General features: G+C 38.0%; 1 protein-coding gene and 1 pseudogene across 5 annotated transcripts in view; both read right to left on the reverse strand.

The window, feature by feature from the left end:
- GLCCI1 (glucocorticoid induced 1) overlaps window positions 1-23571 on the reverse strand; it is a 153621-nt gene that overhangs the window by 122080 nt on the left and 7970 nt on the right. The window lies entirely within an intron of this gene.
- LOC116557268 lies at window positions 11470-14601 on the reverse strand (annotated as a pseudogene).

Below are 23571 nucleotides of genomic sequence, written 5' to 3' on the forward strand. Positions count from 1 at the left end.
AAGCCTTAAGGAAGATCTTCTCTTTGCAATAGGGTAAATCTAGAAGAGCCTCTTAAGGAACAAAGAGAATAACCAGGCTCCTTCCACACCACCCTGCCATCTACTGGACATGTCAATAAAGAACAAAGCATCCCTAAATTTATTTTCAAGGCCAAGGAAGAGCTGATTATGATTACTAATATTATGGAATCTCTACAGAAGGACAATCAAATTATGCCATGTAAAATGATGTATTTACATAGTTGTATCCTATAATTCCTCCAATTCTGAAAAGTAACATTCTTTCTTGGAAAATTATCAGCATTCTTATCTCCTATTTGAATAAAGAACAACAGCTAAATATAATACAGAAAAAACTCCTAGACAAGCGAATAACCCTTCTCATGATATCTAAACTGAAAAGTCATAGAGTTCCAAATCCAACTATGTATTTTAACATATAATTTATAAAGAAAAGATTCAAGCACTTAAACACTTTATGTAATAACTACAAATTAGCTCGTAACTGCCTAGTAACAGGGTGAACAGCTAAATCCATGGTTAAATGTAGAAGAGATTGAGGGGAAAGGTGTAGGAAAAACAGTAACTACTTAATTGAGTAACGTGTGATTGCCAGTCAAGCTAATATACTGCTGCTAAGCAAATGATAAACAGAAATCTATAATGAAATATGTCTGAAGATCACTGACTTGCTTAATGCAAAATAACCTAGTAAATTAAATATAGCCTACAAGCTGCATCCTTACCACCACCACACTGTGTCCCAAATCCAGCAATGATGAATATGCTGTTGACTGGGAAACACAACTAGTTATACTTTTCTAGAGTAAACCCAGAATAAATAGACACAACGGAATGAAGGCTTCAGAAATATGGAAACACAGATGTTTATTCTAGCATTGACTTTCATAAATATTGACACCAAAGAATCAAATCTGTAGCTGTGAAACAGTAGTTTATCCAAAAGTGAATGCTTCATTAAAGCTGGAAATGGCCAAAAGTTGCAGAAAATATCCTAAAGGAAAATGTCTTACATAAATGACATTTTTGTAGAGGTCATGAGTAAAATAAAACACAGTAAAACACCAGTTTATGTCTGCATACAAAGAACACCTTCCACCTCAACAATTCTACAAATATTGTCCATAAAAGATTTCTAAGAAGTGTTGCCAAGGACTGAGAGTAACTGAAGAAATAAAAAAACCAGCAGCATAAATAAGTGTAGGGCAAAGTGTCATAAAATATTGGAGGACAGCATTATGTTTTATTTCTCTAAAACAGCCACAAAACTGGACATTATTAACTTAGTCAAAAAGAGTCAATTGATATTACTGATTGCACTGTGCTTCGGTCAAAATGCCACTGTCCAGGAGATACAAATAGGCTACAGTCACAATGTTCCAGTGTTTACTGTTAGTATTTAAGTGTAATTTTTTCTCCTCAACAAACAATTAAAGAGCACTGTTGACCCTAAGGCCCAATAAATGAGTGAATTAATCTTAAATGATAGTTTTAGACACAGCCTGAATCATTAACAATACCTAGAATAGCTGGGGCATTTAGAATACAAAACTGAGTAATACCTCCAGATGTACTGGGCTCATCTCAAAGTAGGAGGAAAACAAAACCACACCAAGCCAGTTGACACAAAAAAGATAGCTCCAATGGATTTTTAAAAATCTCCTTTCTCTCTCCCTTCACTTCCGATTAGTTTTTTAAAACCATTTCTACGTATGTAGCATTAACCAGTGACAAGAACTGAACTACGCATATTCGAAGCATTATAAATAATGTAGCTCACTTATTTTTCATGGAGATGTCCCATCAAGCACTTGTATCTGTCTCTGTTTTCACCTATATCTTAGCTATTTTACTTTCATTTTTGAATGAGAGGAGAGGAAAAAAACTAACATTCAAAACCTATTTACTTTGACCTTAAATGATTAATGCAAGACTTATCTTCCAGAAGATATGTTCCTAAAAAGCAAGAACTTTGTCAAATTTTCATTTATCTGACACCTAGAGCATCTACTTACAAAACATCTGTTAAACTTGTGGATATCACAATTGGCCTTAGCCCTTACTATGAATAAATATTCAAAATTTAAAATTGCCTGGCATGGATTCTGGATCTCTTTACCAAAGCAGACTTTTGGAAAGAGCCTCAAATAGAATAGCTCCACATTTCTCATTAATATTCTTTACGTGAGGCTCATCTAAAATCACTGTGAATGAAGTACAAGACAGTGAAAAAAACAACTTGAATTCAGATCCAATTGTCATTCTATTTTCCTCATTTATTTATGCTCAGACATTTTACAAAAATGAAAATAGAATAGGTTGATGGAGTGCCTCTTGCATTGACAGATGTACTGTCAACACAAAATTAACCATACTTGTCAATGTGACAGATCAGATAAGGAAAGAGAAGAACTCCCAAGGTGAATTTTCAAAGTGGCTCCAAGAGCAGCAGCTAGTGGACTACCTTCTTCAAACTCTAAAGTACAATAAGGGTGGTAATGCTAGCAGCTACAATTTAAAATTATAGCTTTATTTTTATAAAAAATATTAGTGGCTTATCACAATAAAAGCACAATATGTATTTTCTGACAAATTGCCTTCCACATGATCATTCATGGATTCAGACTTCATTCATTTTATGGCTCCACCATTCCATTAGGGTCCTTTGCAAGATTCTCTGCATCCAGTTGGCAGATGAGGGAAAAGAAGGAATGAGAAGGATCAAACCAGAATTTTTTAATTCAACAAGGATGAAAGTGTTGTTTATCATTTAGCCTTATCTAATTGCAGCAGGGTTCAGCAAAGGAAAAAATATATAACTGCAAAGCAGGGCAGAAATTACAGCCTAGAAGTAGGCTCAAGTGGAAGAGAAAAGAGGATTAGGTGAACACACAGAAGTCTACTATAGAAGACTTTTTGTATTATTAATGACTCCATTTGTCTAAATTACTCTTGGAGACAGTCTGAACCAAATTTTAAAGTGACTCTCACTGCATAACCATCATAATCTGTCACCATAAATAAGATAATGTAACTTAATCACCTACCTTACTCTCCACACTAGGTTCTTAATGACGTTTGGTTATTTTCAAAAGTTGTACCAACCCCTAAAAGAGGTAGAATTCTAAATGAAATTCTCTAAGGACATTTAAAATAAAAGGACGGCCAGTCACAGTGGCTATCACCTGTAATCCCAGCACTTTGGTAGGCCGATGCGGGCAGATCACGAGGTCTGGAGTTCAAGACTTGCCTGGCCAACATGGTGAGACCCTGTCTCTACAAAAAATACAAAAATTAGCCAGGCATGGTGGTGCACGCCTGTAGTCCCAGCTACTCAGGAGGCTGAGGTGGAAGAATCGCTTGAATCCGGGAGGCGGAGGTTGCAGTGAGTCATGATCATGCCACTGCACTCCAGCCTAGGCTACAGAGCAAGAGTCTGGCTCAAAAAAAAAAGGACACAAAAAAAGACTAGAAAACATATATATTCCCCAAGGTGATCTCTTTGCTTTGACTAGGTTTGAAGAATTACAGTACACTGTTTTTCTTAAGAGATGGTCAGGATTCTGATAACTTATTTGAAAGTTCTTAAGGTTTGCCAAAGCAAGGTGGTATGTAATTTCAAACTGATGACAGTATTTATTAATAACAATACACCTGATAGAATAAAAATATTTGCTCATCAACATTAAAATATATAACACCAGTCAAACTTTCTGAATCCCTTTAACATAGACTTAACCATAAAAACCTTATTGTAAACTGTAAACTCTTGTCAACAGAGCCTCCAGTGCTGCCTTAGTTCTAGGTTTTAGGATTTGGAGACACATGGAGATGAAGGATTATATTCTCATATTCCAAATATCGTCTTATTCAAAGACTACTACTTTCTCTCCAAAAAGCAGTTATGCCCATCATTCCCGTCTCATCTCCAAGAAGACTCTCATTCTCTTGGTACCATTGTTCTCAATTTAATTTCATGAGGAAAATAATCTAATTGAACTAATTCATACAAAAGATAGTGCATTTCAAGGATATCATTTCAGAGATATGAGTTTTAAAAAGTAAAACATTGGCTCACCCCTCCAACTCCAGCACTCTGAGACGCCAAGGCAGGAGGATCACTTGAGGCCAGGAGTTCAAGAACAGCCTGAACAACATAATGGAACCCCATCTCTAAACAAAACAAAACAAAACAGAACAGAACAAAAACAGCCAGGCATGACAGCATGCACCTGTAGTCCTAGCTACTTGGGAGGCTGAAGTAGAAGGACCACTTGAGCCCAGGAGTCTGAGGTTACAGTGAACTATGATTATGCCACTGCACATCAGTCTGGACACAGGGCAAGATCCTGTGAATCAGTTAATAAATGACTGTCAACTCAAAAAGATCTCTAAGTAGTAAAATTTCAGGCAATGTGTTAGAGTGAAATAGAAACACTCAACTAGAGGAATATATTTGGTGGGCAATGAGATCCTCAACAGTCTAGAATTCCTGCCCTCAAGAAACTGACATTTCAGATGAGATGACAAGTGTCTTAAACCGCGACTGTACAACATAAAGACATAAATATAGTGCTTTGAATATTCAGAGGAAGTCACACTTCTATTTACCTGGAAATGTTAGAAATATTTTGCACAGAGAAGTGTGATATTTGAAAGCTGCTTGCAAAGAACAATTAGGGGTTTTCAGGCAAAAAAGCATGTATATTAGAGGCACAAGTATTCCTGACAGGAAAAATGTACCTAAAGCAATTTTTTTGTTTTTGAAACGGAGTTTTGCTCTTGTTGCCCAGTCGTTGCCCAGGATGGAGTGCAATGTTGCAATCTTGGCTCACTGCAACCTCCACCTCCTGGGTTCAAGTGATTCTCTTGCTTCAGCCTCCTGAGTAGCTGGGATTACAGGCATGTACTACCACACCTGACTAATGTTCTGTTTTTAGTATAGACAGGGGTTTCTCCATGTTGGTCAAGGTGGTCTCGAATTCCCAAGCTCAGGTGATCTGCCCATCTTGGCCTCCCAAAGTGCTGGGATTACAGGCATGAGCCACCCCGCACGGCCAACATTTTTAATAGAAAATGAGTTCAGTTTGGCAGGAACACAAGGTACACAGTGAGGATAATGAGATGAGTCTTTTACCCCTAATTCACTAAGGAACTAACAGAAATCTTTCATCAAAATCAGTTTTTGAGGGTTTTCTTTAAGAAAGACTGTGCTTGGCCGGGCGTGGTGGCTCACGCCTGTAATCCCAGCACTTTGGGAGGCCGAGGCGGGTGGATCACGAGGTCAAGAGATCGAGACCATCCTGGTCAACATGGTGAAACCCCGTCTCTACTAAAACTACAAAAAATCAGCTGGGCATGGTGGCGCGTGCCTGTAATCCCAGCTACTCAGGAGGCTGAGGCAGGAGAATTGCCTGAACCCAGGAGGCGGAGGTTGCGGAGAGCCGAGATCGCGCCATTGCACTCCAGCCTGGGTAACAAGAGCAAAACTCCGTCTCAAAAAAAAAAAAAAAGAAAGACTGTGCTTATAGCAGTACAATGGTTACATTAAAGATGCAAGACAATTGGCATGGAAAAAGACTTCAGATGTGATAATTCCAAGCAATAAGTAATAATTAGGACATGGAAAGAATGAAAAAAAACAAAAAACAAAACAAAACAAAAACACAAGGTTCAGGAGATAATTCTGAGAAAGTAGGACAAGATACAGTAAGCAGTAGGAAGGGAGAAATTAGAGAAGAGAAAAAGTCAAAGATTATGCTAGTAGGAAGTAAGAACTGAATCCAATGACACTCTGGGTCTGAATATCTCTTAACCATAAAAGCTGTGTTCCACTATGCCAATAAAAAAAGAATCCAATTCCATTCTATACCAAGTCTCTGAGTATAAATTTAAACCATTCAATGCTCTTGTCTTGATAACTATGCTTCTAATCATATCTTATTATATGTGAATCATTAAAGCACATGACCCAAACTTGCAATTATATAGAGTAAAATTTGTTGAATTTTATTAATTTTCTTCTCAGTAACACAGAAAAATATACTAGGTCACTTTTTGAAAGCATGAAAATTGAATACGAATTCCTGTACTAAGAGAGTATGACATATTCTATTTTATGAAAAATAGGTTGAATACACTTTAAAACCTTTTGTATAGATGGTAACAGGATCAAGCAGAAGTTAAAAGCCATGAGCAAAACATCCAAAGACAGTTATGATAATTTAAAATACTTAGTTTTGTAAACTTGTTGAATGTCTAAGGATCATGTCTGTTTTAACTTGCCATACACAAGTACCAACTATAAAAATACTCATTTCCAGCCAACGGAAATGCACTAATTACACTTTTCAATGCTTGTTTCAAGTCTGAATTTAACTATCAACATAATCTTCCACTCAAAAATTATAAAGCCAATCCCAGCAGAGAAAATTATGATACATTCCTTAAGAAAATTAAATTGTGGAGATAGATCCAAGATGGACATTTAGGAACAGCTCAGGGATTGCAGCTCCCGGTGAAAGTGCAGAGTGTGAGTGGACGCCACATTTTTATTGCCCACAGACCAGGAGATTCCCAGGCGGAGGAGCCCCAGGGGTTGCCAGCGTGGCTGTTTTGGCCAGCGAGGCTGTTTGGTCGGTGCAGCTGCTTTGCCCTGGGCGGCTGCTTTGACCGTGCCCCAGCGCGGTGATTATCCATACAAAATACACTGGTCCGGGTGCCCTTTTAGCTGGTGATTGGAGCCCATTCATCTGATTAAAAAGGGGACTGAACAGGGAGCCACGCCAGGAGACTCCGGGGCAAAAAAAGCACCATGAATCTCAGCACTGCTGTTTAAGCCGGTGCAGTGAGTCGCCGCACGGGAAATCACACAGATCCCGGCGCCTTTTCAACAGGCAACTGGAACACCTGGGAGAGAGTCGACTGTTCAACTAAAAAAAAAAAAAAAAAAAAAAGGCTCTGAGGCAGGGAGACAGGTGATCAGGATCAGCTGGTCCCACCCCCACAAAAGAAGAGCAATCAGAAACTCTCTGGATTGAGAATTTCACAGCAAGCACAGATAAACCTGGGAAGGTCCAGCTCTGTGAGGGAGGGGCATCTGCCATTGAAGAGATACTCCACCACTACAGAGGTAGTCCACCATCGCTGAGGCAGCCTGCCGTTGCCAAGGCAACCGGCCATTGCTGAGGCAGCCTGCCATTGCCAAGGCAACCTGCCATTGCAGAGGCTGTCTGCCGTTGCCAAGGCAACCTGTCATTACAGAGAGAGTCCACCAATACAGAGGTGGGCTGCCATTGCCGAGGCAGTTCTAACTACACCTATATAAACAGGACTGCAGGGAAGGTGACACGGCAGCTGGGTGGAGCCCACAGTAGCTCAGCAAAGCCTCTGCAGGCAGACAGTGACTAGGCTGCCTCCTAACTGGGCAGGGCAGCCCTGGAAAAAAAAGGCAGCGGCACAACGGAAACTCATAAATAAAGCCCTAACTCCATGGGACAGAGCACCTGGGAACAAAAAGCAGTTTATGAGTTCTGCTGCAGCAGACCTAAACGTACCTGCCCAGCAGCTCTGAATGAACAATGGAGCTCACAGCTCAGCACCTGAGCTCCTATAAAGGACAGGCTGTCTCCTCAAGCAGCTCCCTGACCCCTGTATATCCAAAGAGTCACCTCATAAAGGAGAGATCAGACTGACATTTGGCAGGTATCCTTCTGGGACAAAAAGAGCAGAAGAAGAAACTGGTAGCAAGCCTTACTGTTCTGCAGCTGCTGCAGGTGATCCCCAGGCAAGCAGGGCCTGGAGTGGACCTCAGCAGTCCTACAGCAGAGGGGCCAGACTGTTAGAAGGAAAACTAAGAAACAGAAATAACTTCATCATCAACAAACAGAACATTCACTCAGAGATCCAATCTGAAAGTCAGCAACTACAAAGACGACAGGTGGATAAATCCACAAAGATGGGAAGAAACCAGCGCAAAAAAGGATGAAAACACCCGAAACCAGAACACCTCTCCTCCTACAAGGGATCACAACTCCTCACCAGCAAGGGAGCACGGCTGGATGGAGAACGAGTGTGATGAAATGACAGAATCAGGCTTTAGAAGGTGGGTAGTAAGAAACTTCTGTGAGCTAAAAGAACATGTTCTAACCCAATGCAAAGAAACTAAGAACCTTGAAAAAAAGATTTGATGTAATGCTGACGAGAATGGACAACTTAGAAAGGAATATAAGTGAATTCATGGAGCTGAAAAACACAAGAACTTCGTGAAGCATGCACAAGTTTCATCAGCCAAATTGACCAAGGAGAGGAAAGGATATCAGACGTCGAAGATCAACTCAATGAAATAAAACGAGAAGGCATGATTAGAGAAAAAAGGGTAAAAAGGAATGAACAAAGCCTCCAAGAAATGTGGGACTATGTGAAAAGACATAATCTACGTTTGATAGGTGTACCTGAATGCGACGAAGAGAATGAATCCAAGCTGGAAAATACTCTTCAGGATATTATCCAGGAAAACTTCCCCAACCTACCAAGGCAGGCCAATATTCAAGTCCAGGAAATACAGAGAACACCATAAAGATATTCATCAAGAAGAGCAACCCCAAGGCACATAATCCTCAGATTCACCAGGGTTGAAATGAAGGAGAAAATGCTAAGGGCAGCCAGAGAGAGAGGTCAGGTTACCCACAAAGGGAAGCCCATCAGACTCACAGTAGATCTCTCAGCAGAAACCCTACAAGCCAGAAGAGAGTGGGGGCCAATATTCAACATACTTAAAGAAAAGAACTTTCAACCCAGAATCACATATCCAGCCAAACTAAGCTTCATAAGTGAAGGAAAAATAAAATCCTTTGGGAACATGCAAGGACTCAGAGATTTTGTCACCACCAGGCCTACTTTACAAGAGAGCTCCTGAAAGAGGCTCTACACATAGAAAGGAACAACCAGTACCAGCCACTCCAAAAGCATACCAAATGGTACAACCAGTACCAGCCACTCCAAAAGCATACCAAATGGTAAAGAGCATCAACAGAATCAAGAATCTGCATCAACTAATGGGCAAAACTGCCAACTAGCATCAAAATGGCAGAATCAAATTTACACATAACAATATTAACCCTAAATGTAAATGGACTAAATGCCCCACTCAAAAGACACAGACTGGCAAATTGGATAAAATGCCAAAACCCATCAGTGTGCTGTATCCAGGAAACCCATTTCACATGCAAGGATACACAAAGGCTCAAAATAAAGGGATGGAGGAAGATTTACCAAGCAAATGGAGAGCAAAAAAAAAGCAGGAGTTGCAATTCTCATCTCAGATAAAATAGACTTTAAAGCAACAAAGATCAAAAGAGACAAAGAAGGACATTACATAATGGTAAAAGGATCAATGCAACAAGAAGAGCTAACGATCCTAAATATATATGCACCTAATACAGGAGCACCCAGATACATAAGACAAGTTCTTAATGATTTACAAAGAGACTTAGACTCCCACACAATAACAGTAGGGGACTTTAACAGTCCACTGTCAATATTAGATAGATCAACCAGACAGAAAATTAACAAGGATATCCACGACTTGAACTCAGACCTGGACCAAGCAAACCTAATAGACATTTACAGAACTCTCCACCCCAAATCCACAGAATATACATTCTTCTCAGCACCACATCACGCCTACTCTAAAACTGACCACATAATTGGAAGTAAATCACTCCTCAGCAAATGCAAAAGAACGGAAATCATAACTAACAGTCTCTCAGACCACAGTGCAATCAAATTAGAACTCAGAATTCAAAAACTAACTCAGAACTGCACAGCTTCATGGAAATTGAACAACTTGCTCTTGAATGTTGACTGGATAAACAATGAAATGAAGGCAGAAATAAAGGTGTTCTTCAAAACCAATGAAAATGAAGACAACATACCAGAATCTCTGGGAGACATTTAAAGCAGTCTCTAGAGGAAAATATATAGCAACAAGTGCCCACATGAGAAGCAAGGAGAGATCTAAAATTGACACTCTATCATCAAAATTGAAAGAGCTAGAAGAGCAAGATCAAAAAAACTCAAAACCTAGCAGAAGACAAGAAATAACTAAGATCAGAGCAGAACTGAAGGAGAACATTTTATTCAGCAATGAGAAATTACACTATTCAGTCAATAAGTTTTTACAACCTCAGATGAACCTCAACCTTCTGTAACTGGCTTCCTAAAAAGTTTGTGTAAATGACATTTTGGTAAATTGGATTGTTTTACTTGCACATAAGTAGATATTGTGTAGAGCAAATAACCACCTCAAAATCGGCTTTACAGTTTAAAGTTTTTATATTACGATGAAGTTCAAATTAATATATAATTCACATTCTCCTTAGTTGGAGCTCAGTATTAACCACATTCTTCAGGAGGGACTATAAAAACATTAGAATTTTTAATTTGAAAAGCCTGTAAAATTTTGGGCATGACGATCTAGTTTCTCTAAGTATAAAAGATTCAGGTTCAGCAGTGGTGGCTCTATAATATTTGTGCTTTGGGAGCCCGAGCTGAGGGGATTCCTTGATCCCAGGAGTTTGAGACAAATTTGGGCAACACAGGGAGACCCCATCTCTATAAAAACTAAAAAATCAGCTGAGTGTGGTGGCACATGCCTGTGGTCCTGGATACTGGAGAGGCTAAAACGGGAGGACTGATGGAGCCCAGGAGGCTGAGGCTGCAGTGAGCCATGACTGCGCCACTGCAATCTGCCTGAGTGACAGCATGAGACCTTATCTCAAACAAAAAAGAAAACAATTCAGAAGCTGATTCCATGGAGGCTCACTAAATCAAAGTTCACTTAACAGAATTTTAAATGTAACTTAGAAACTCACTCTGTAGAAACTGATCTTTTAAAATGTAGACTATGCTGACATCACCATCTTTATTACACCTATCTCTACTAGCAAGAACACCCAGCTCTTGTTTTGTGTGAAAGTCTAAATCAATTTTTCCACTACCACCACCACTGAATAACAGGCCTTAAATGAAGATAAAGGCCATCAGTTATCTAAACTATTAGGCATTTTTACAAAATGTGCAACACAAATATAATCTATTAATTTTGACCTCTGTCAGATATTCATAGGATTTGCATGCCCTAACAATCATTGTTCAGTGATTTGAACCCAGCTACATATATAGCTAAAACAGAAATCTCTATATGAACCCTATGTAAGGATTTAACAAATATTTACCGCAAGGCTGGCTTTCACCAGAAACCATGGTAGATGCTAGAATACTAAAAATGACATGTTATTATCTGGTGAAGACAGACATCCACCAAAATTACCTTGAATGCAGTTATAGAAACATTAAGTGAAAAACATAACTAAACTATTAAAGCCTCTAGAATCACTATATTAACTTTAGAATAATATAATGAGTCAAATAATCAAAGTTGCAGCCACTGCATTATACATTTATTTTATATTTTAAGGCACTTAATTCAATAATGGAATAATATTCTTAAATGAACAAAACAGATGTTAATTATAATTCATTTCATTACTTTTCCTATACCTCCCTATTTCCTAAAATTCCTACATACAATCTTAGATGGTTTCTTACATGGCTATAGTCAGAGGCCATAAGATTTTCTTCAGTGTTCCATATGCCCATAAAAGAGAAAAACCAGAAAATATGATTCATTTAACATTGTTTGCTTTACCAAGAAGTTAACTACAACACATATTTGATTAAACAGGAATATCTGCATAAAGGTATTATTTTTTGACCACACGTTTAACACAATGTACAATGGGGCAAGTGTCCTAAAGATTAGCTAACATAACTGCATAGTAATATTAAAGGCTTTAATTCTAATATTTTTTATAATTTGGCATTATTTTACACAAATGAAGATACCCATAGCACATGACCAAACAATGTAACTCCTAGACAATGCTCACAGCAGCATTATTCCAGCAGCAAAAACAAAAATAAAACTCAAATGTCCACCAAGAGAAGAATAAGTATTCATATAATACATATAGCAATAAAAATGAAAGTCACAGAAATAAACAAACATTATGCCATTTATACAAAATTGAGAAACATACAAAATTAACATTTCACTTAGAGGTACATATGTATACAAAATTCCAATAATCACTTGAGAGGGAAAGGGTTCTTAGGGGCCTTCTAAAGTGTAGGCAATATTCTATATCTTAGGCTGGCTGATGAGTACCAAGATATTTATATTATCCTTTTACCTTATAAATACAGATTTATGTATTTTTGTAGTATAAAATACTTCATATTTTTAAAAAAGTAAAAATGTTAAAACTTCAAAAATGAAGACTATTTATGTATAACAATGAAATTAGTATAAAAAAGTATAAAAAGAAAATGTTATCTTTCAGTGCCCTATATAATCAGTATTAATAATCTAAAGGGCCATAATCCTAGTATGAAAAAAATAAACTTTGACACAACATCTGAACATCTGTTTCATGGCACTCCAAGTTAGACAAGGGTGAGTATGTTAGCCACTTAATTCTGCCTCTTCATCCTTCATCTCTACTTAGATTTTTCTTTATATTTGGATTTCTTTGGACTTCCGCTTCAGTCTCTTTTTACTCCTTTCTCTTTCATAAAGATGTTTGGCATTTGGATTTGTGACTACTACTATAATGGCCATCCCTCTCTTGAGATCAGCTACAGCTTCAGTTCTGAGTTCGGTCTCTCTTTTTACTCTTTTGTTTCCTCCAACAGCTTTCTACTGTTTCATAGTGACCAAACTCCCATTCTCTATAGATATCAGGATTAGTATTTTTAATTGGTATGTAGTCCTTTTCTTCTTTTTCTTCAGAGCAGTGATGGGTTTTCTTCTTGTGTTTTTTACTTCTGTGTGAATGACTTGACTTTGAGTCTTCTGCCTGCTCATCCAGTATAACATCATATTTTGCCTTATGTGTGAGCTTCATTTATCTTTCAGAACCAAATTAGATGGTTTATCCCATTCCTTTTTATACTCCTTTAAATCACTCTTGGTGTACTTCCCACTTTTTTCTTCCATTTAACCTTTTGTAACAGACTGGCCACAATCCATGTTTTCTTCTATTATCTACAAGTACATGTCCATTTTGAAGAAGACTTTCTCACAATCTTCTTCCTTTTTAAATTCAATAAAAGCATACATCTGTAATCCCAGCACTTTGGGAGGTTGAGGCAAATCACCTGAGGTCAGGAGTTTGAGACCAGCCTGAACAGCATGGCAAAACGCCATCTCTACTAAAAATACAAAAATTAGCTGGGCATGGTGACACCCACCTGTAGTCCCAGCTACTTGGGAGGCTGAGGCAGGAGAATCACTTGAACCTGGGAGGCAGAGGCTGCACTAAGCTGAGATCGTGCCACTGCACTCCAGCCTAGGAAGCAGAGTAAAACTCTGTCTCCAAAAAAAAAAAAAAAAAAAAAAAAGCATAAAAGAGGATTTATCCTATCTTATAATCCCAGATAACTTCGCAACTTCTTACTGGACCAAATTTAGAGAATATTATTTCCATATCCTCATCTGTGGCCACTAGATTCAATTTACACAAACAGCAGATTCTCTCGAGATTTAATATTTGCATCAGGTAGGTCTCCTACCAACTCTAAAAGCATAGCCTGAGTTTTGGCCTCTTTTTCTGCCTTTATTTCTTCTACTTCTTCAGCTGATCTTCCTTGGAAATCACCAATTTCCTCATCTGCTCCAATTCTAGAACTCTTTAATTGTTCCCTTACAGGTTCTGGGGATCCATCAGGGATTAATAAATCAGGAGTGTCATTAAAATAGATCATCTAAAATCACTGTATAATTTATTCTGATATCCTGCGATGATACAGAGTTCTTGTCAACAAAGGTCTCATCAATTTTCTTAATTATATCCATGCCTTCTGGCACCTCACCAAATACTGTACAGACATTATCAAGGTAATTTAGATTTTTTTCCTGTAGTGATAAGAAACTGAGACCCATGATGATCACTGTCATTATTCATGATGAACAGTGTGCCTTTCTTCTTGTGCTCAATTCTTGAGACTTTTTCTGTCTCAAAAAAGCTTGCTTGATCACCGTACAACTGGCCAAAAATAGACTCTCCTGAATGACCAATCCCTGTAGGATCACCGATTTGTATAAAATTTCTCTGTACACTGTGAATAAGGCAATAATTGTAATATTTTATGTTGCACAATTCCAAGAAATTAAAGCAGATGAGTACCTTCTAGATGCTTGGCACTGCCATCAAAAATGCCATTTAACCGTGGTACCTGCTCTCAAAAGGTTCACAGTCACAAGGCTGCTGTTCAGTGTACAAGTCGACAGCCACGTTGATGATAGTGGTCTCCAGTAGAACTGCCATGTCACCCACTCCTCCTTGGCTATAAGCTCTGGGGAGGTCGCTAATATTTCTTTAAAGTAAAAACAAAAGTCAATAGTAATTGAAAATAGGTAAAGTCTGATTATAAGAAAGAAAAATAGGGCTGGACCCAGTGACTCACACCTGTAATCCCAGCACACTGGAAGGCCAAAGCAGGCAGATCACTTGAGACCAGGAGTTTGAAACCCCATCTCTTTTAAATATACAAAAATTAGACAGGTGTGATGGCTCACATCTGTGGTCCCAGCTATTTGGGAGGCTAGCACAGGGGAATCACTTGAACCTGGGAGGCAGATGTTGCAGTGAGCCAAGATCATGCCACTGTACTCCAGCCTCGGTGACAGAGCAAATCCTGCCTTATCAAGCAGGGTCTGGAGTGGACCTCCAGCAGTCCTATGGCAAAGGGGCCTGACTGTTACAAGGAAAACTAAGCAACAAAAAGAAATAACTTCATCATCAATGAAAAGGACGTCCACTCAGAGACCCCATCTGAAAGTCACCAACTACAAAGACCACAGGTAGATAAATACACAAAGATGTGAAGAAACCAGCACAAAAAGGATGAAAACACCTAAAACCAGAATGCCTCTCCTCCTCCAACGGATCACAACTCCTCACCAGAAAGGGAACAAGGCTGGATGGAGAATGAGTCTCATGAATTGACAGAAACAGGTTTCAGAAGGTGGGTAATAACAAACTTCTCTGAGCTACAAGAACATATCCTAACCCAATGCAAAGAAACTAAGAACCTTGAAAAAAGGCTTGACGAAATGCTAATGAGAATAAACAGCTTAGAGAGGAATATAAATGAACTGATGGAGCTGAAAAAGACAACACGAGAACTTCACAAAGCACAAGTTTCAATAGCTGAATAGACCAAGCAGAAGAAAGGATATCAGAGAATAAAGATCAATTCAATGAAATAAAACGAGAAGGCAAGATTAGAGAAAAAAGAGTGAAAAGAAATGAGCAAAGCCTCCAAGAAATATGGAATTACGTGAAAGACCTAATCTACTTTTGATAGGTGTACGTGAATGTGACGGAAAGAATGAATCCAAGTTGGAAAACACTCTTCAGGATATTATCCAGGAGAACTTCCGCAACATAACAAGGAAGGCCAATATTCAAGTCCAGGAAATACAGAGAACACCACAAAGATGTTCCTCCAGAAGAGCAACCCCAAGGCACATAATCCTCAGATTCACCAGGGCTGAAATGAAGGAAAAATACTAAGGGCAGCCAGAGAGAAAGGTTGGGTTACCCATGAAGGGAAGCCCACCAGACTCACAGGGGATCTCTCAGCAGAAACCCTATAAGCCAGAAGAGAGTGGGGGTCAATATTCAACATTCTTAAAGAAAAGAACTTTCAACCTAGAATTTCATATCCAGCCAAACTAAGCTTCATAAGCAAAGGAGAAATGAAATCCTTTATGAACAAGCGATTGCTCAGAGATTTCATCACCACCAGGCTTGCTTTAAAAGAGCTCCTGAAAGAAGCACTAAACATAGAAAGGAACAACCAGTACCACTCCAAAAATGTACCAAATGGTAAAGAGCATCAAAACAATGAAGAAACTGTGTCAACTAATGGGTAAAAGCACCTAGCATCAAAATGGCAGAATCAAATTAACATATAACAATATTATCCTTAAATGTAAATGGACTAAATGCCCCAAAGAACACAGACTGGCAAATTGGATAAAAAGTTCAAAACCCATCGATGTGCAGTATCCAGGAAACCCATTGATGTGTAGTATCCAGGAAAACCATCTCACATGCAGGGATATACATAGGCTTAAAATAAAGGGATAGAAGAAGATTTACCAAGCAAATGGAGAGCAAAAAAAAGCAGGACTGGCAGTCCTAGTATTTGATAAAACAGACTTTAAACCAACAAAGATGAAAAGAGACAATGAAGGGCATTACATAATGGTAAAAGGATCAATGCAACAAGAAGGGCTAATGATCCTAAATATATATGCACCAACATAGGACCACCCAGATACATAAAGCAAGTTCTTAATGACCTACAAAGAGACTTGGACTCCCACACAATAATAGTGAGAGACTTTAACAATCCACTGTCAATATTAGATAGATCAACAGACAGAAAATTAACAAGCATATCCAGGACTTGAACTCAGACCTGGACCAAGCAAACCTAATAGACATTTACAGAACTCTCCACCCCAAATCCACAGAATATACATTCTTCTCAACACGAAATCACACCTACTCTAAAACTGACCACATAATTGGAAGTAAATCACTCCTCAGCAAATACAAAAGAATGGAAATCATAACAAACAGTCTCTCAGACTATAGTGCAATCAAATTAGAACTCAGAATTCAGAAACTAACTGAGAACTGCACAACTTCATGGAAACTGAACAACTGGCTCTTGAAAGCTGACTGGATAAACAATGAAATGAAGGCAGAAATAAAGATGTTCTTCGAAACCAATGAGAACGAAGACACAACGTACCAGAATCTCTGGGACACCTTTAAAGCAGTGTTGAGAGGGAAATTTACAGCAATAAATGCCCACATGAGAAGCAAGGAAAGATCGAAAATAGATACCCTATCATCAAAATTGAAAGAGCTAGAGGGGAAAGATCAAAAAAACTCAAAAGCTAGCATTAGATAAGAAATAAGTAAGATCAGAGCAGAACTGAAGGAGAGAGAGACACAAAAATTCCTTCAAAAAAATCAATAAATCCAGGAGCTGGTTTTTTGAAAAGATCAACAAAATAGACCACTAGCCAGATTAATAAAAAAGGAAACATAGAAGAATCAAACAGATGCAATAAAAAACGATAAGGGGATATCACCACAGATTCCACAGAAATAAAAACCACCATCAGAGATTACTACAAACAACTCTATGCACATAAACCAGTAAACCTGGAAGAAATGGATAAATTCCTGGACACTTGCAGACTCCCAAGCCTAAACCAGGAAGAAGTCGAAACTCTGAACAGACCAATAACAAGGGCTGAAGTTGAGGCAGCAATTAAGAGCCTACCAACCAAAAAAAGTCCAGGTCCAGATGGGTTCACAGGTGAATTCTACCAGACATACAAAGGGGAGCTGGTACCACTCCTTCTGAAACTATTCTAAACAATCCAAAAAGAGGGAATCCTTCCCAAATCATTTTATGAGACCAACATCATCCTGTTACCAAAACCTGGCAGAGAGTCAACAAGAAAGGAAAACTTCAGGGCAATATCCATGATGAACATAGAGGCAAAAATGTTCAATAAAATAACTGGCAAAGCGATTGCAACAGCACATCGAAAAGCTTATCCATCACTATCAAGTAGGCTTCAATTCGGGGATGCAAGGCTGGATCAACATACACAAGTCTATAAACGTAATTCACCACATTAACAGAACCAAAGACAAAAACCATGTGATTATCTCAATTGATGCAGAGAAGGCCTTTGACAAAATTCAACAGCCCTTTATGCTAAAACCTCTCAATAAACTAGGTATTGACGGAACTTATCTCAAAATAATAAAAGCTATTTACAGCAAACCCGCAGCCAATATCATACTGAATTGGCAAAAGTTGGAAGCATTCCCTTTGAAATCTGGCACTAGACAAGGATGCCTGCTCTCACCACTCCTATTCAATATAGACTGGAAGTTCTAGCCAGAGCAATCAGGCAAGAAAAAGAAATAAAGGGTATTCAATTAGGAAAGGAGGAAGTCAAATTGTCTCTATTTGCAGACAACATGATTGTATATTTAGAAGACCCTATTGTCTCAGCCCCAAATCATCTGAAACTGATAAGCAACTTCAGCAGAGTCTCAGGATACAAAATCAATGTGCGAAAATCACAAGCATTCCTATACACCAGTAACAGACTTAAAGAGAGCCAAATCAAGAATGAACTGCCATTCAAAATTGCTACAAAAAGAATAAAATACCTAGGAATACAATTAACAAAGGATTTAAAGGACCTCTTCAAGGAGAGCTATACACCACTGCTTGACGAAATAAGAGAGAACACAGACAGATGGAGAAACATTCCATGCTCATGGTTAGGAAGAATCAATATCATGAAAATGGCCATACTGCCCAAAGTAATTTATAGATTCAATGCTATCCCCATCAAGGTACCAACGACCTTCTTCACAGAACTGGAAAAAACCACCTTAAACTTCATATGGAAGCAAAAGGGAGCCCGCATAGCCAAGTCAATTCTAAGCAAAAAGAACAAAGCGGAAGGCATCATCCTACCTGACTTCAAACTATACTACAAGGTACAGTAATCAAAACAACATGGTACTGGTACCAAAACAGATATAGACCAATGGAACAGAACAGAGTCCTCAGAGGCAACACCACACATCTACAACTATCTGATCTTTGACAAACCTGAGAAAAACAAGCAATGGGGAAAGGATTCCCTGTTTAATAAATGGTATTGGGAAAATTGGCTAGCCAAGTGCAGAAAGCAGAAACTGGACCCCTTCCTGATACCTTACACTAAAATTAACTCCAGATGGATTAAAGACTTAAACATAAGACCTAACACCATAAAAACCCTAGAAGAAAATTTAGGCAAAACCATTCAGGACATTGGCATAGGCAAGGACTTCATGACTAAAACACCAAAAGCATTGGCAACAAAAGCCAAAATAGACATGGGATCTAATTAAACTCCAGAGCTTCTGCACAGGAAAAGAAACAATCATTAGAGTGAACCGGCAACCAACAGAATGGGAAAAAATGTTTGCAATCTACCCATCAGGCAAAGGATTTATATCCAAAATCTACAAAGAAGTAAAAAAGATTTACAAGAAAAAAACAAGCCCATTCAAAAGTGGACAAAGGATATGAATAGACACTTTTCAAAAGAAGACATATATGAAGCCAATAAACATATGAAAAAATGCTCATCATCACTGGTCATTAGAGAAATGCAAATCAAAACTACATTGAGATACCATCTCACGCCAGTTAGAATGGTGATCATTAAAAAGTCTGGAGACAACAGATGCTGGAGAGGATGCAGCGAAACAGGAAGACTTTTACACCGTTGGTGGGAGCGTAAATTAGTTCAACCATTGTGGAAGACAGTGTGGCAATTCCTCAAGGACCTAGAAATAGAAATTCCATTTGACCCAGCAATCCCATTACTGGGTGTATATCCAAAGAATTATAAATCGTTTTTTTATAAAGACACATGCACACATACGTCCACTGCAGCACTGTTTACAATAGCAAAGACTTGGAACCAACCCAAATGTCCATCTATGATAGACTGGACAGGGAAAATGTGGCATAGATACACCATGGAAAACTATGCAGCCATAAAAATCGATGAGTTCGTGTCCTTTGTAGGGACATGGATAATCTGGAAACCATCATTCTCGGCAAACTGAAACAAGAACAGAAAATCAAACACCGCCATGTTCTCACTCATAGGAGAGTGTTGAACAATGAGAACACATGGACACAGGGAGGGGGGCATCACACACTGAGGCCTGTTCGGGGGGACTAGGGGAGAGACAGTAGGGGGTAGGGAGTTGGGGAGGGATAACATGGGGAGAAATGCCAGAAATAGGTGATGGGGATGGAGGCAGCAAACCGCATTGCCATGTATGTACCTATACAACAATACTGCACGTTCTTCACATGTACCCCAGAACCTAAAGTGCAATAAAATACATATATATATATATATGCTGCCTTAAAAAAAAGAGAGCGAGAGAAAAGAAAAGAAAGAAAAATGGGTCAGTGTGCCTTCAACCAAGATTTCAGGTAAATGGTGATTATAACACCTGAAAAGTTTGTTACTTTCCATTCTAGCTCAGTAACAACAAACATTTAGCCAAAGCCAAGTCCTCCTTATCTCAACAGCCTCACAAGCCATCACTGCCCAAGATTACTACACAACATTATTACTACATTACAAGAAGCCACATCCAGTAATACAGTTCAGACTTCTGCACGAATATATACATGTGCATAGAAAAGGCCAGTGACATCATCCTAGGCCAAACTATAGTATAATATTATAATACGTACAGGCAGCAAGATACATTAGATCTAAGTAGGTTATAGAAACTACAGGATTAAACTATTAATATTTTAAGTTTCATCTAATGATAGAAAAAGACATATAAACAGAGTGGCAACTTCAAAACAAAACACCAGAAAAAGCTCAAGGTAAGTCAGAAATAAATAATTAATATATAAAATCCAAAGCTCAGTGAGAATAGTATATTTCTGAACAGGGATAATTCATTTAAAATCTGCTAAGAATTTGACCCACTATTTGTTACCCAAAAAGATACAAAGTGAGCAAATGCAATTGTCTGAATAAGTTTTTTTTTTTTTTTTTTCCAAATAATAGGTCACTCTGGCATGTAAAGTATTAATAGACCTTTAAAATACACTTGTTAAGCTATATAATCAAAATATTACAGAATACTATAGCCTTTTTCAAAAATCTAATTTCTGAGCACAGTCTAAATCATCACTTTTGCAATACTACTGAAGCTGCATTTAGCAATGTTTGCCAACACCAGTTTAGTAAGTCCTAGACACTTTAGTGGTCTGACTTAAAAGCAGGAAGAGGACAGTTGATTGATTCTTTTAGGGATAATGTGTCAGAGTAACTCCAAGAATACTTTAGAAGAAAGAAAATGACATAGAACTTCAAAAGATATTGTAAATATATTTTGTTTATGATTAGCTAACATATAAACCAATCTATATTTTACTATGATATTTTTGTATCTTCATGGAAAGATCACAAGTTTGTATGAAGAATAGCAAAGTTTCCATATGGCTAGACTTCATGTAACCCTGAGCCACGGGGTTCTACTGCTTGTATTATCTTCTAAGACACCAGCATTACACTTCACTAATTCAACGTATAACTGATATATTTAAACAGAAAAGTAAATATAATTATAGAAGAAATGTTATAAGAAACTTTATCCATCACAAAGATTCTATATAATACTTTTAATATCCTAACAACAAATACAATATCTAATGTTACCTATAAAAGAGAATCATTTCCACATTGACTACTATGCAGAACTTACGGTAAGCACAAATGACACTAAAAAACGTCCAAACACCCTGGAAGAAATTATTAAAATAGAGATTAAAATTTCTTTTCTATATTACATCAACAAACCTAAAAGAAGTGAAAGGGCCAAGCAGATATAAATAATATTATTTTTAAGGCAGTGTGCCTTGCTTTGCCATGACAATGTTGTATAAAAAGATACTATGTTAAAAGTTGCTAAAATATGAAAGGATGATAAATGTAGAGAATCATATGATGGGGCTGAAGGTAGCCTTATAATACTTTATTATATATTGGCAGAGTTTTTAAAGTTTACATCGCCAAATATGAAAATACACAAAAGAGACCTTATTCTACCCAGATTTTGAAATTTTATGTGAAAGGAAGTTTTTAAAAATCAAATGCTAAATTCTGTCTTAACAAAGTGATAGGTCCTTTAGGGACCAAGGGAAAGGCCCAATGATGGCATAATTACTGGGGATAGCTGCAGCTATTTTAAGTTTCATGCACCCTAGGGTCTAGTCCCATTTAGCTTTCTCTTCCTTCCTCATGCCCCAAAGCTATATTTAGCCTTTCTATGACTTAACCATATAAGCAGTGGGACAATACATTGTGCATACTTTCTTGCCCCATAAGTAACTGGGTTCCAAAAACAACTTTCAGCTATCTTGAAGTCAGGACTTAGAGCATTACAAGGGCCCTGTGCATGCTGCCTGATCTTGGGCAAATTACTTAACTTCGCAGGACCTCATTTCCTCATTTGTGAAAAGAAGTTAATAAAATCACCTTAGATTGAATTCTACCAAAGATTAGTAGTTGGCATAAAAGCTCAATAAGTAAACACTTCAAGAATCATCTAATCTAATAAACTTTCTTTTCCTCTCAATAGCAGAATCTTCTCCCTAAACAACTAAAACTTTACAAGCCTATCCCCTTAATTTTAAAGATATAGAAGATAAGATGCAGAGTTAGTGGCTTGCCGTAAGTCGAATGTCAAAACTGAAAAGAGAACCCAAGTTTTCTTGACTCCAAATCTAGTATTTCCCAGGATACATTTATGTCTCTTAAGACATGTCTATGGAACCATTTGGAAAACAATTACTTTGGCCTTTCATTTGATAATTCTAGAGAAAACAGCCAGGTTTACTATCAAGGACTAATTCTGTCAAACATGCTTTGCTCCGCCTTCATCAGAAAAACAGCAAATAACCCCAAAAGCAAATTTATAGAATCATTTATGCTGCAACTCTAGTCAGTCAATACTCATTCAGTCTTATACTCAACATCATCTATAGTAATCATTTTTATGTATATAAATTATCAATAAGTTATTAATAAAGCTAATCAAGCCACAAGGAGTTCATTTATGTCTTGTTCACTATGCTTAACCATTAAGTGTGTAATAATGTTAGAAAATGTTTCATCAGAAAGTTACTTTTTTAGTAATGTAAAAGTTAAAATTAGCTATAGGGACTATCCACAAAAGTTCTCTTTATGGCCACACAGGATAAATAAGGAATTATTACTGTCAGTAGGTAATAAGTATTTGATCTTCAGTAACACTAGACAGGAAGTTGTAGCAGTTTTTGCCTTTTCATTATGAAACACATCTAGATAGTTGGTGGATTTCTTAACTTTTTTGTTTTTTTGAGACAGCGCCTCACTCTAGCACCCAGGCTGGAGTGCAGTAGGGTGACCTCAGTTCACTGTAACCTCTGCCTCCCGCACTCAAGTGATCCTCCTGCCTTAGCCTCCTGAGTAGTTGGAACTATAGGAGTGTGCCACCATGCCCAGGCTTATTTTCATATTTTGTGTAGAGACAAGGTCTTGTTATGTTCCCCAGGCTGGTCTTGAAACCCTAAACTCAAGCCATCTGCGTGCCTCAGCTTCCCAAAGTGCTAGGATTATAGGTGTGAACCACTGTGCCCGGCAGGATTTCTTAACAATTCTAATAACCTGGCAGACAATTTTGCCACACAACCATGGGTTACTAGTTTCTTTTCTTTTCTTTTTTTTTTTGGGGGTGGGGGACAGAGTTTCACTCTTGTTGCCCAAGCTAAAGTGCAATGGCACAATCTCCGCTCACT

Source organism: Sapajus apella, unplaced genomic scaffold (assembly GCF_009761245.1).
Source record: "Sapajus apella isolate SASKATOON/1434 unplaced genomic scaffold, GSC_monkey_1.0 scaffold19, whole genome shotgun sequence".
NCBI lineage: Eukaryota > Metazoa > Chordata > Mammalia > Primates > Cebidae > Sapajus > Sapajus apella.